This window comes from Choristoneura fumiferana, chromosome 23, assembly GCF_025370935.1.
Source record: "Choristoneura fumiferana chromosome 23, NRCan_CFum_1, whole genome shotgun sequence".
NCBI lineage: Eukaryota > Metazoa > Arthropoda > Insecta > Lepidoptera > Tortricidae > Choristoneura > Choristoneura fumiferana.
This window is the reverse complement of record NC_133494.1, coordinates 19,131,170-19,145,571: the sequence shown is the minus strand read 5'-3', so window position 1 is coordinate 19,145,571 and position 14,402 is coordinate 19,131,170. Positions and strand designations below refer to the sequence as shown.

The 14,402-nt window shown below is 39.4% G+C and overlaps 1 pseudogene; it reads left to right on the top strand.

Moving 5' to 3' along the window:
* The window catches only part of LOC141441157 (zonadhesin-like), a 24,502-nt pseudogene extending 12,415 nt beyond the window's left edge, over positions 1 to 12,087 (top strand).
* Positions 12,088 to 14,402: the final 2,315 nt, after the last annotated feature.

Sequence of the window (14,402 nt, the reverse complement as noted above, 5' to 3'; positions counted from 1 at the left end):
CAGTGCAAGCACTGCTGCTTCACGGCAGGATTAGCGAGCAAGATGGTGGTAGCAATCCGGGTGGACCTTGCATGGTTATTCTACTTTACTTGATTTCTAACTACACTCATAATTTGTACCTCGGCCATTCACATTTTATTGTGCACCTGTCTAATTACCGTATCACTTTTTTCCCGCACTAGTGACATGGTAATTAGACTTGAGTTCACAGATAATGTAAATGGCAGCCATCCTTTTTCTAGGTGTGCACTCAGTCTCAGTGCCGTGTCGCTTTTGAATGAAAAAAACGGTATGGTACTTAGTCAGGTCCACAATAAAATGAGAATGGCTACCCTCAACCTGTGACACATAAGCTATCTTAAAACTACCCGTATATTACAGAAAAATACGCAAATGTAGTTTGGATGACAATGCAAGTACAGTTAACAAAATATACAGTCAGTAAAAAAGCTTGTATTAAAGATGAAATAAATTATTATTTATCACTTTTCCACATATGAAATACGACTACTTGAGGAAAAAATTAATAGACTAGGCGAAGTTGCTGGTTGGTTGCATGCATACTACAATAAAAAAGACACAAAGTTTAATATTTTATTGCATTGAGGCACTCGAAAATTATACAAGGAAAATGAACAAGATTACAGAAAAGGTTAAAAATAAAATAATTGGAGTCATCATACTTAAAATGAATGATCGTCAGTAACTTAAAAGAATTTAAGAAATCATTAAGACGGTCATTGAATATGGCATTCGACATTATTAAATAAAAAATTCAAGATGCTATTTTAATGAAAATTATAATTTATTTTAGTCCTAAAGACAGATTAATTAGGGTTCTCTACACTACATGAAGTAATAAAATAAAATACTAGAGTTTACAATTGAAATTCCGGGATTTTATAAAATTCCCCTGGGAATTCCCAATGTACACCGTGGTCTTCATTGAAGTTGTGTTAAGAACAACTGTCCAAAATTTAAAGATTCTAAGCCCAGTGGTTGAAATTTCAAGATTTTATCCGTATCCCGTGGGAATATCGGGATAAAAAGCAGCCTATGTGTTATTGCAGACATGCGGCTACCTACGTACCAAATTTCATGACTCTAAGCCCAGCGGTTGTTATTTCGAGATTTTATCCCTATCCCGTAATATCGGGATAAAATGTAGCCTATGTGTTATTCCAGATGTCCAGCTTTTTTCATTCAAATCCGTTCAGCCGTTTTAGCGTGAAGGAGTAACAAACATACACACACACACACACAACTTCCGCATTTATAATATTAGTAGGATAATCTTATTAATGTCACTGTCCCTCTCTCTGTGTTTGTCACAACTCTGTATGTCATGAATGGTAATAGATACTGCTGAAATTTATACGGAGGTAGGTAAGGTGTATTTCTATTTCCGCTACAACTAAGAAAAAAAAGTTTGCTTATCGAAACACCTGACTAAGGGATCAGATAGGTACACTCTTATGCCCGACAGTTTTATCAGAAATGTGTTGCGAGTTAAATGATGACAAATTATGTCATACTTACTAGCTTTTGCCCGCGGCTTCGTCCGCGTGGAATTCGGCTATCGCGCGCTGTTCCCTCGGGAACTGTTCATTTTTCCGGGATAAAAAGTAGCCTATGTCACTCTCTGGTCCATAAACTATCTCTATGCCAAATATCACGTCAATCCGTCGCTCCGATTCGACGTGAAAAACGGACAAACATACAAACACGCATACATTTATAATATTAGTATGGATATAACTGAAACGTGATCCCTTAAAATGTGCTTCACATGAATGGTCATGACTCATGATCGTCCAAATCTAAAGGCACTTAATTTAAATAAACGTTAAATTGAAAAAATCGATAAAATTGTCCTTTAACGATTTATGTTCGTGGATCAAACTTTCACTATTGATCGATCTACAAGTATGTTAATTGCGACATGAGGCACTCTATCATGCATCCTGCGATGCGACATGGATCACTTTCACTTTATGTTTGCTATCGATCATATTAACCGATCAATTTTAAATTGGTCGCAAAACAAAAAACCAGTCAAGTGTGAGTCCATATATTTTTAAATAAATATCACGGGACACTTGATTCTCAATTCTTGTGTTATGGGTAGGTACAGTCGCATTAATATCTGCCACAGCGGAGCGTGCAAAAGTATCTGACACATTCTACCAGCCCTAGAAATAGAGTTGTATCAGATATTTATGCACACTGTTGCGTCAGATGTTGGTGCTGGTGACTGTACTAGGCAACGGATAGATTCAAATACCCAAGACTTAAGAATAAACAAATATCTGCACCGACTGGGAATCGAACCCGGCTCAGCTTTGTAGTCAGGTTCTACTCTCTCTAATAGGAAATAGGAACATTACTAATAAAATAATTCATAGGAAAAATTACGGAATATCAACTTGTTACCGCCACAAGTGCTGGAGAAAAAAGGTCTTGACAGATACAGCAGGAGAATGAAATGATCGTATCCGATCGTATCGCGTAGTGTAGACCCTGCCTCAAACTCGTCGCCGGGAGCCGAGCCATATTTTGTCGGTTTTTTTGAAGTGCTCAAATGAGCCTCAGCCCGAGCCGGGCATTTGATGGAGACGGATTAAACTGGCTCTCCCGTTGCCTATGCCTCAGAGCGAGCACCTCATACTGAGGCTGTTTGATTCAAGTCGAGGCAGCTCGGCCTGAGGCTGCTTTAATGGATACGCGGCTATAGATAAACGTCTTTGCGTCGGTGTGGTACGGAACCTATCCAAACGAGTCCGAATTACACTTGACTTGCTTTGAGGGTTCAGTACCTCAAAAGGGAAATAATTAGATGGCAGACTTTTTCTGACATTCATAAGTGCATGTTATAGCCTAAACGGAATTAAGATGACTTTAAAACTGTACCTATAGATTGTAGAAAAACCAATAATCTAAATCTATCTGTGTCTTCCCTTACCAGCCGTCCATAGTGATTTTTTCTCGGCTGCACGTTAGTCTCCTATAAAGCGCCTCATATAAATATAATAAAATTAAAAAAACTAAAACCAGTAAGCAACCTAGCGTCTTTGGCCGTTAAGGCTCATCCCCCCTCCCACCAAAAAAAGCAACAGTTAATACGGTATTCGGCAACTCCTGAATTTGTCATATTCTATACATTATTACGAAAATATAGATATATAAACAATGTTTAGCCAAAATTTAATTTAATTCAGTTGTAAATTGGATTTATGGTGTTTTTTTGAAAAAATCTGTATATCAATCTCTTTCTAAAACGCTTTTTTCTATGCAGCAAGTATGGCGCTACTTGCGTGTGACGTCACATGCTCTCTGTCTAATCTTGAATTTCAAACCTTTATAACTCTGTCATATGTAAAAGTAGCTTATTTTTTTTTTCTGCTCGATAAAATGGATTGTCCAGCTTTTGATTTTTCAAATGAATAAAAAACAGTCAAGTAAGTACCGTATTTCCGCAGGTAATCGAAATGTCTAGAAAAGCACGGAAACCTCTTTACGCGAGCTTATTATTTTGACCTGATTTGCAGCAATGTTGAATGTTGCATCTCGAGCTACACCGTTGTTGCTTGTGCAACCACAATGCAACTGTACCTAACAACATGCGGGCAGTTCCGGCCAGTGTAAACAACGATTGTCTGATTAAGGCTAACGAATGATAAATGAGACGGCAACAAACGGAGAAACTGGAACCGGTCTGCAAGACTGATAATCCGTCTTATAATCTTTGTATGCCTACATTTTAGTATGCATTATTATAATAGAAGTCTGTTTGCTAGTTTTGTTTTGCTTTATCTAGTCGCCATCAGAATATGTCAGCGGGAGGTACTCAAAATTAAATATTACGTTTCAATAAATTTGTTGCACTAGATAAGGTTAATAAATATCAGAACATGATAACTTTCTTAAAAATACAGATAAAAAAAACAGCTTAAGCCTAGTCAAAAAGGCCCCCTCGAGCTGTCTTGCGCAAAGGTATCCATCAAACTGGCAGCGTTACCAGGCTGAATGGCGAATATGGCGATGGATAATCTTTCTTAAATATATTTAAAAGCAATGACTTTTCAATATGTTAGCTACTAGGTACTATTATATATATAACTAGATTGCTTATGTCGTTCGGAAGTCGAAAGAAAAGATAGGTTTTCTTTTTCTTTCTCATTTGAATCCTACGGAAAACAAAGAAATCGTAGTCCTGAGCGACATTAACCATTCTGATTGTACCTTTCTACTGTATTTTATCTATTTCGTTAAAACACAGGTCAAGTGGCCTCCCTCTGTCGCCCAAACGAGAGGTTCCTTTCCTGCGGGGGTTGCCAGAAGACCTGTCTCGACCCGGCGCCGGCTTGCGTCGCCGTGTGCCGGATAGGCTGCTACTGCCAGCTTGATGAAGTGCGGAACAGCACCGGACACTGCGTGCCGCTGTCTGAGTGCCCCTCAGGGAACTGTGAGTATCATGGAACTGCTTGGATCCAAGTGCCAGGGAGTCGGGCACGTGCCGCGGGTCTTGTAGTATGCATGATTAATGATAGTTTTCAAAAAGCGCTGGCAATATAAAAAAGTGACAGACATGTAAAACAGCCATTTGTGAGTTACAAAATATAAATAAAAGTAATGATGTTATTTTTTTGATTGTCACTTTGATTTTAGCTGTAGCCTCTGGCCAGTTTTACCAACAGCGTCTGTTTTTTAACTTATGACTATCCTCTGGAATTCCAGCGGCGTACAAGCTAGACACATCAGAGCCCAGGCAGGAGTGTCCCCCCACCGAAGAGTACAGATTCTGTGAGCCGTGCAACCGCACCTGCGAGGATCCGAATCCGGTCTGCCCGGCGCAGTGCGCACGGGGTTGCTTCTGTAAAGACGATCTGCTGCGAGACAAGGACGGCAGCTGTGTGGAGTATGGGAAGTGCTCCAAGTTCGCGAAGAACGAGAGCTGTGAGTTGGTCTTTTGGTTTAAAGAAATAAGGTGTACTAAGGACACGCCAAGAAATCTTTGTACGTCAAAATCTAAATCTAGAGCTAAGTATTATTTAACTTGCAGTGTCAGTATGAAACTTTCCACCTTCGGATTGACTTGAAATTTGGCATGGTATGTAAATTGGGTGACAAATCAAGAGTGAACATAATGATTTCAAAGTTGAATATCTCAAAAATGGCTGAACCTATTCTAATGAAACATAATTAAGAACCACCGTAAGGAAACTAGCTTTCACGTTAAAAAGCCGCATCGACCCGCCTTTTTGTGTCGGGGTTAAAAACAGGGGTGTTATAAGTTTGACCCCAATGTCTGTCTGTCTATGTAGTATTGAGCTCTCAGACAGATGGACCGATTTCAATGCTTTTTTTTTGTGCAAGCAAGTTCCTTGCGATAGTTCATAACTATGTATGATAAAAATCGGTTAAGCCGTTTTTGAGATATTGAACTTTAAAATGACAATGCGGGGATTTTCTCATCTTTTTTGAGCTGGTTAGTTATTGCGTCTGGGGCGTCTTTTTTTTTTCAAACAAACTAACTTTGTTTTTCCAGCCAATTACATCCAGCCAATCGCGTACAAGATGACCTGCGGGCCCCACCAGGTCTCAAGGACTGTGAGCCATGCGAGAAGACCTGCAGCAACCCGAACCCCGTCTGCCCAGCGCAGTGCAACAAGGGCTGTTTCTGTGAGGACGGTCTTTTAAAAGCGCCCAGCGGCAAGTGCGTGAAACTAGAAGACTGCCCCAAAGGTCGGTACTGATTGTACTATAGCTGTCTCTCTTAGAAGCAAGTTCATTAGTTGCCACTGTCGAGGTACTGATACTATAGCTATCTCTCTTTATAAGCTAGTTGAAAGTTGCCAGTATCGAATACCAGGTAAAATTTCGTAACAGTTGAGTTCTTAACTAAATTTGTCTTAAACTGTTAAACCCCGTCGTTCAGTATCAGTCTAATAAACTTGTCACTAAAATTTAAAGATCCACTCAGTCCAATGTTGTATTCATATTTGTTGTACAATAAATGTTGCTAATGCACTAAAATAGAAAAATACAATACGCGGCAACGAATGTAAACATATTCATTATTGTAAAAGAAAAATTTGAAGACTGGCTAACTCATTGATATTGCGAAAACCGAAGTACAATGTAAGCGTATATATATGGCATTAGTTTTGTTCCTTTCTAATGACTTCATGCTGTTACTTTATTCACGCCAGCTTCTTCGTAATACCTACTATATGTAGTGACTATACTTACTTCAAACTGATTTTGTTTACGATTTGACTTCACATTTTGTTCTAACCAATGTATAAAAGTTTGTAGCTAAGTAGAAATAGTCTTAGGTAGAATAGATCATAAATTAATTCATGTAATTTCATTTTCATCTCTCCTGTTCGGAAAGTTTAATTCATCTCTAGGGTGGAAAGTATTTTTTTTTAAAATTTTCAATTAGCCACGGAGTCGAAGATAATTGAGTTACGTCAATGACACTTTTTTTCACGTTTCGGCATGGCCATCTAGATGCACGTCGTGACCAAAGGAGCTTACGAGAATGGAGGTTGAACGCCGAACATCCGTTTGAAACAAGAAATTTGATCTTTATTACGTCACGAACATATTCCATCTCTTTCTTTAGTTAGGTTAAGAAAGAGATGGAAGTCATTCGTGAAATGTGAAAGAAAGAGATGGAATATATAAATAAGTAATAAAGGTCAAACTTCTTCGTTCGGCGTTCAACCTTCAGTTTTGTATATACTCGTAAGCTCCTTGGTCGTGACCAACTCGATTTTTTTTTATAGTCGACCGTGGCAAGTTTTGGATATAAGAAAAAAGTTTTTTGTAGTATTTTAATTTCCATGAGGAAATTCGACTATGAAGTCGAAATGAAAAGTAGTGTCTAACTCGGGTGAAATAACCCATTTCCCCTCGAACTATTGGCAGAAATATCTCGGGTGAAATGGGTCACTTTCCACCCTTGGTTATCAATCTACTATTCATTAATGACATCGCCTTAGCTATGCACCTGTTCGCTGCGCTAAGTTTGCTAAAATCCGTAATAATCTTTTCAGCGTCTATTACATTATTAAAGCAAACTCTATTTACATTATTGTAATGTACCTAAAGTATACGATGCAATTCCGATGCACACGATGGACAGGTGTTACATTTATTATTTTGAAAAATTTCTTATGTAATATAATTTCGACAGTGTACTTGCCCGTTGATATAAGTATGTGATCTATGTGATAATATATATTTGACTGTTAACTAAAATAAATATATTCAAACAACTTTCCATTTCTTTCTTTTCTTCACGCAATTCTACAGTAGCGCACCCAATTTCTGTTTGTTGTTAGACTACACTACTGCTACTACTACTGGTAGCATGGTGTACGTTTGTGTCACTCTGAAGATGAGCTCTGGTTGAGTTCGAAACGCGTCAGTGTAGTGTGGTGGTGGTGATAGATGGGTTTGTGTGATTTGTGTGTGTTCTTACAGTGTGGAGGTGGAGGAACTGCATGAACGCGCATATTTTGCATAAGCTTAGCTATCGTAAGGTCGCGGGTGAGCAAGGAAATTATTTTAGTTCATTGATATGGACCTCCGCAAAGTAACGCCTGATTCAATAAACTATCAATACTATCGATCGTCATCATCATCATCCCAGCCTATATAATAGACATAAAAAATAACAATACTTTCGATCGTATTGCACGAAAAGAGATATCGATACTTTTTTTTTTTTTTATTCGACTGGATGGCAAACGAGCAAGTGGGTCTCCTGATGGTAAGAGATCACCACCGCCCATAGACAACTGCAACACCAGGGTATTGCAGATGCGTTGCCAACCTAGAGGCTTAAGATGGTAACCTCAAGTGCCAGTTATTTCACCGGCTGTCTTACTCTCCACGCCGAACACTATCGGCACTATCGATCGGCAACACTACAAACTTTATACATATTAGTGGGACGGGATAACATAACAATACTTTCGATCGTATTGCACGAAAAGAGATATCGATACTATCGATAGTGTCGATAACTATCGATAGTATCGGTAACTATCGATTACTATCGCTTTTGCTCAAACTATCGATAGTCTATCGAAACACTATTAGTGGACTATCGATCGGCATCACTACAAACTTTATACATATTAGTGGTGTCAAAGGAATAAGCGCTCAATGATGTACCACAGCCGAAGTAACTTTTGGCGCTGTGGACCCTTCGATCGAAGACTGCGCGCCAGACGAGGAGTTCCTCTCCTGCGGCTGGTGCGAGCCCAGCTGTTGGGAGCCCGCGCCGGCCTGCCCGAGGGTCTGCACGCGGGGCTGCCTCTGCCGTCCCCCCCTCGTGCGGCATTACAGCGGCATCTGCGTGGAACAGAAGGATTGTGAACCACGTAGGTCTATGACGTCCATTGAGGGTAGGCAGCGCTAGTGTTGCATACCCTGTTGAGGAAGGGTAGAGCGGCTACAGACGGGAGCTACCAGCCCCCAGGGGCCAACATTCCAGAATTGACCCACTGAACGCCAATATCAAGGCCTATTGGTCGATTGTCAAGTCTGTTTGTCGAGAGTTTTTTAAATTTTATCTATATCTCGATGAACTAAAAGAATTTCCTTGCTCACCCGCAAGGAAATTCTTTTATATAAATATAAATTCTTCTCTTCTTCTTCTTTTCTTATTTTTTATTATATTCTTTTATATATAATGTATTTTCTTTTCTCTTTCTTTCTTTCTTTTATATAGTTCATTGATATGGACCTCCGCAAAGTAACGCCTGATTCAATAAACTATATCTCGATCTACAATCATCATCATCATCATCCCAGCCTATGTATATACGTCCCACTGCTGGGCACAGGCCTCTTCTCACGATAAGAGGGCTTGGGCCGTAGTTCCCACGCGGGCCTAGCGATCGATCGGCCCGATCGCGGCTACTCGGGCGATCTACAAGATGTTAATTAAATAACTGCAAACCTCAGACACCACAGCCTTATTTTATTTTAATTTAGTTTATTATATTTATTTTCCAATATCGTAGTTATTTCAAAAATATTTGTATGTTTTGCTAAGTCCGTGATTCTACTTGTTGTGTTGTTTGTTTCTTTAAAAAAATATGGCTCTGTCCATCGGAGGACAATTTTGCCAGTGTCTAGTAGTTTTTGCCGTTGTACGGTAAAAATAATCTAGAAAACGAAATATGAGAGGTAATGGTGGATGAACGATCGTGATTCTACTTAATTTCTAACTCTACACTATACCCGTAATTTGTACTTCACCGCTTTCGTAGAAAAATACACTGGCAGAAAAACGGCCAGCATTAAATGATGTAAATAGTATGCAACCTTTCTAAAACAAAAAAAATGGTCTAGGCTGCATTCGTAACTCAAGCCGCACGAGCCAGAGAAAAAAAAAAAAAAAAAAAAAAAAAAAAAAAAAGAAACATAACCTGATTTAAAGTATAGTTTGAAAAAAAAAATACTTTCAAGTCTTCGTTATTTAATTAACACCTCGTAGCTAAACATATACGTGATACAAAATAAACCGTAAAAATATAATAAAATCAAAGGGTTATTAGTAGGATGGACGTAAGCCTGTAAAAAAGTGTCCATGGCTTTTTGAATTTCAGAGAAATGTTTGAACCCAAACGAGGAGTTCGTATGCCGTTACGGCTGTGAGGCGAGATGTGGCGGTGGAGGGGGCTGCATCGGACGACCGCGGCGCTGCCAGCTCGGCTGCCACTGCCGGCTCGGCTTGTTGAGGGACCCCGCCACTGGTAACCCTCGCCTATCTTTAGAAAGAAAAAAATAAAATTTGCGAAAATTCAGCACAACAGGAAAATAACTGGGTTCTACGAGTGTTTGAACTAAAGAAATGAGTTAGGTAAAATGGAAGGATTTTATAAAATGGTATGTGCATGCAAAACAATTGCAATTTGTTAAAATTTCTTGCTTACAGTCTCTCATTTCTTCAAGATATGCGACAGGAAATTGGTAGCGGTTGACGCGCCCGTAGCACCACAGAATAACTAATACTACCCAACTTGCAAATTAATATGAGAACGTTAGACAATGTTAAAACATATATAGATACAGTAAAAATAATTTAAATTAAAAAGGGAATATTGTGCCGAAAGAATCAATAAAAAAACCGCATTCAAATCGGTCCACCCGTTTAAGAGCTACGGGGCCACAGATAGACACACAGACACACAGATACCCAGACATACAGACACACATAGCGGTCAAACTTATAACACCCCTCTTTTTGCGTCGGGGGTTAAAAAGGGCCATACTCAGCGTATTGCCACGGTAAGCCGCAGCGCTGGTTTTCAGTATGACAGTTTACTTTAATTTACAACTAAACTCTTTAGGGCCTACCTACACGCTAGCTGGCGCGGGTGCACTGCGCGGGCGCACGGGTCGCAATGAGGGCTATCGTTTTTTGTCTCACTAGATGGCGCACTGTTGCGTGAGGTTTTTAAGTATGGCTTTCAAAGTCTGTTATTACGGGTGTGAAAACAAAGTTTAGATTAAAATCATATTTAATACACCTTAAAACCGTACCATAAAAATATCGAGCATGCCACAGTGTTGCATAGTCCCCGTTTTGTTGGGAAAAAAGGGAGTACAAAGGTTTCCGACAGACAAAATTGTCTCAAAACACAGACATTCATTGCCCCGGAACGCATATTTGCCATAATTAATTTCAGATATTGCAAAATATTCACAAAATTATTCTAATTATAAATAAACCCGCGTAGCTCACCCTAAAACTATGAGATTTGACATTTCGGAGACCTCACGCTACACTAGCGCCTCTAGCGGCGAATTCATACGCGATAGCCCTCATTAGTCGCACGCGACGCGCGCAATTAGCCCTGCTCATACTATTTTTATTTTTCAATAGTCGTTCACCCACTCCGTGGAAACTGCGTCAGCTAGGTCGTGGGTGAGCTAAGTAATTGTTTTTATCTACACCCATTATAGTAAATCCTCCATTATGCGTTCAAAAACCATAGATAATGACCAGCATTACGACATTTTTTTGTGCAAGGTCCGCCCGGATTGCTACCACCATCTTGCTCGCTAATCCTGCCGTGAAGCAGCAGTGCTTGCACTGTTGTGTTTCGGCGTGGAGAGTAAGACAGCCGGTGAAATAACTGGCACTTGAGGTATTCCATCTTAGCCTCTAGGTTGGCAACGCATCTGCAATACCCTGGTGTTGCAGTTGTCTATGGCGGTGGTGATCTCTTACCACCAGGAGACCCACTTGCTCGTTTGCCATCCAGTCGAATAAAAAAAAAAAAAAATTGGATTCTATTATGAACACGGCTGTATCGTAATGGTCATTACGATACAGATATCTGTTCTGTATCGTGGAGAGATTTCATACATCATTACAGCTCGAGCAGCAGCAGGTCGTCGCGGGCGCAGCTCGTGGGGCAGACATACCTACCTAGTTAGAGTTAATGCAGGTCATTCTCAATGGTTCTTAAACACATGATAGAGGATTTAATGTATGGATGTAGATAAAATATTGTATGCAACTGTGCGTAATTAGGCCTTAAAACACCCATGTGACCCTATTATGAAACTCGACTCGTGTTTTAAGGACCCCTATTACGATACAGTTGCATAAATAACTATTAATTCATTGAAATGGACATAGACCTCCGCAAAGTAAGGCCTGATTCAATAAACTATTTAAAATATTTGTAAGCATAAGGATAACATCATCATCATCATCATCAGCCCGAAGACGTCCACTGCTGGACAAAGGCCTCCCCCTTAGAACGCCACAATGAACGACAACTTGCCACTTGCATCCACCGGTTCCCGCTACTCTCACGATAACAATTGAGGAAAATATGTTTCTAAAGTTTATTCTCTTCCAGGACACTGCGTCACTCCTGCGCAGTGCAAAGAGAAGGACATGAAACGGGTGGTCTTCACGAAGGACACTGACACACTGGCCCGCATCAAGCAGATCATTGGGGATAGCAATGTCAAGGTGGAAGTCGTAGAATCTTAGATAATTACATAGATGATTTCATCAATATACGGAAAACTGATTTTCTAACAGAGTTGTTTTTTTATTTTAACTTGGTTTAATGCGTTTTTTTACATAAAATTAACCCGTGATTGACCTTTATCTCACCTGGTGAAGAGTGCAGATGAGGCCAAAGGTGTAACGAAAATACATATTGAAACATGGATGCACAGAAAAAATCCCAGAAAAAGAGACCAGCGCTGGGAATCGAACCCAGGTCCTCAGCATTCCGTGCTGCGTGCTATACCCTTACACCACCACTGGACAGTTAGACACAAATTTCTCCCAAACATCATACATTTCAACCCGCCTGGAAGGTCGTTGGCAAAATGGAGACGGAGGAATAAGATCATGTAATTCCTGCGCACAATCGTTCAAAATAACCTGAAGTACCCGAATTAGAAAAGTTGATTAGCCACGACATTGTCATTTCAAATTAAACATCTCAAAAACGGTTGAACTGATCTAAATGAAACATAGCTAAAAACCAACGCAAAGAAAATTACTTTCACATTTAAAAAACCGCATCGAAATTGGTCGATCCGTTTGTGAGTTCCAATGCAATTTGTAATATTAATAATTTTTTGATTGTTCTCGTTTTTTGTTTCTGTTTCCGCCACCGACTTTTGACATAATCATAAGATCATGTACCCTGTGTACCCAAATGGTTGTCTGGAAGAGATCGCTTTTAAGCGGTAGGACCGCCTATGTATCTTGAATGTCTACCTGATGTGTCTATATATATATTTTTGTACTGATTTGTATTGTATTGTAATGCCACAGGCAGACATACAGACAGACAGATACATGGCGTCAAACTTATAGCTCCCCTCTTTTTGTGTCGGGGGTTAGAGGTGCAAAACACACCCAGGTCAAATTACAGTTTTCTAGTACTAAAAGCCTCATCTAAGTCACGGACTGACGGATAGATGGACGGACGGAAATGAATACAAAAACATTGACTACAAAACGTCGAGCATGGTACCATTAATTACATAAATAAATATCATAGGACAATTCACCTAGTCCCTAACTAAACAAAGCTGTGGCAAAGCTTGCACTATGGATGCCCTAACATAATTATCCACTTTTCTTTGCAACTAGTACGAAAAAGTGGGAACCGACCGTACTAGGCAACCGATAAATATACTTAATTATTCACCAATAGGCAAATATACATATACGCCCAAGTCCCGAGAGCAAACAAGCAGTACAAAGTAGTAGTTTTTATAAAAGCACTGCGTAAACAGGCTTGGGAAAGGGCCGAGCGTAGTTACATTATCAAAGGGAGAAACAGATTACCTTTATTTAAAACTTACACATAACCTTTACCGTTTAACCGCTTTACCGGTTTACCGCAAAAACAATCGTTGGCGTTAAAAAACAAGGCTAATTGTCTAAAAGTTACATTATTCTAATCAACGAATAGTCGCGTGATAATTTTATGTGGTCAAAGTTTATCTTTGCTTATCTTATGTTACGCAAAATGTGCTTATTTTGTTCATTAATCAACTGTGTCGCTGACCAGCTAGAAATCCCTGGCGTCGCTCTCAAATTAGAAAAAAGACCTGGCCAAGAGCGTGTCGCACACGCCCAAAATAGGGTTCCGTAGCCATTAAAAAATTAAGAAATATTTTTCTAAGGATTTCGTATTTTATACGGAATCTTCCAAGTTCAGGTATATTTTATACCTTAGGCTGCTATTTAAGAGTAAAACTACTAATAATTCTCAAGCAAACTTAGCCGTTATAGTTTTCCTTGAAAGTTTGATATATACTTACTACCACCCTGAATTTTTTCAAAATTTTCCACCCACTGGTTTAGATTTTAGAGGGGGGGGGGGAAGCTCGATTTAAATGAAAATTTGCACTTTAAAGTTAAATATTTCGCAAAAAAATCAATGAATCGAAAATCATCTGCTAAAATGGTTTAAAAAGACTTATCTAACGATACCCACACTATAGGGTTGGATGAGAAAAAAAAATCACCCCCACTTTACGTCTATGGGAGGTACCCTAAAAAAAATTTTTTTTTTGTTTCTTATTGTACCATTTTGTCGGCATAGTTTACATATATATATCCGTGCAAAATTACAGCTTCCTAGTATTGATAGTCCTTGAGCAAAGCCGCGGACGGACGGACAGACAGACAGACAGACATGACGAAACTATAAGGGTTCCGTTTTTGCCACTTTTGCGTTTTTGGAACCCTAAAAACCTTGACTGTCTCTGCGTCAATATAGTTATCATTCGGTTTTCAAATTTTATTTGTGAGTTCACTCTGAGAGCAGTAACAGCTTCAAATTACTTATTTTATTTTTATTAACCCCCGACGAAAAAGAGGGGTG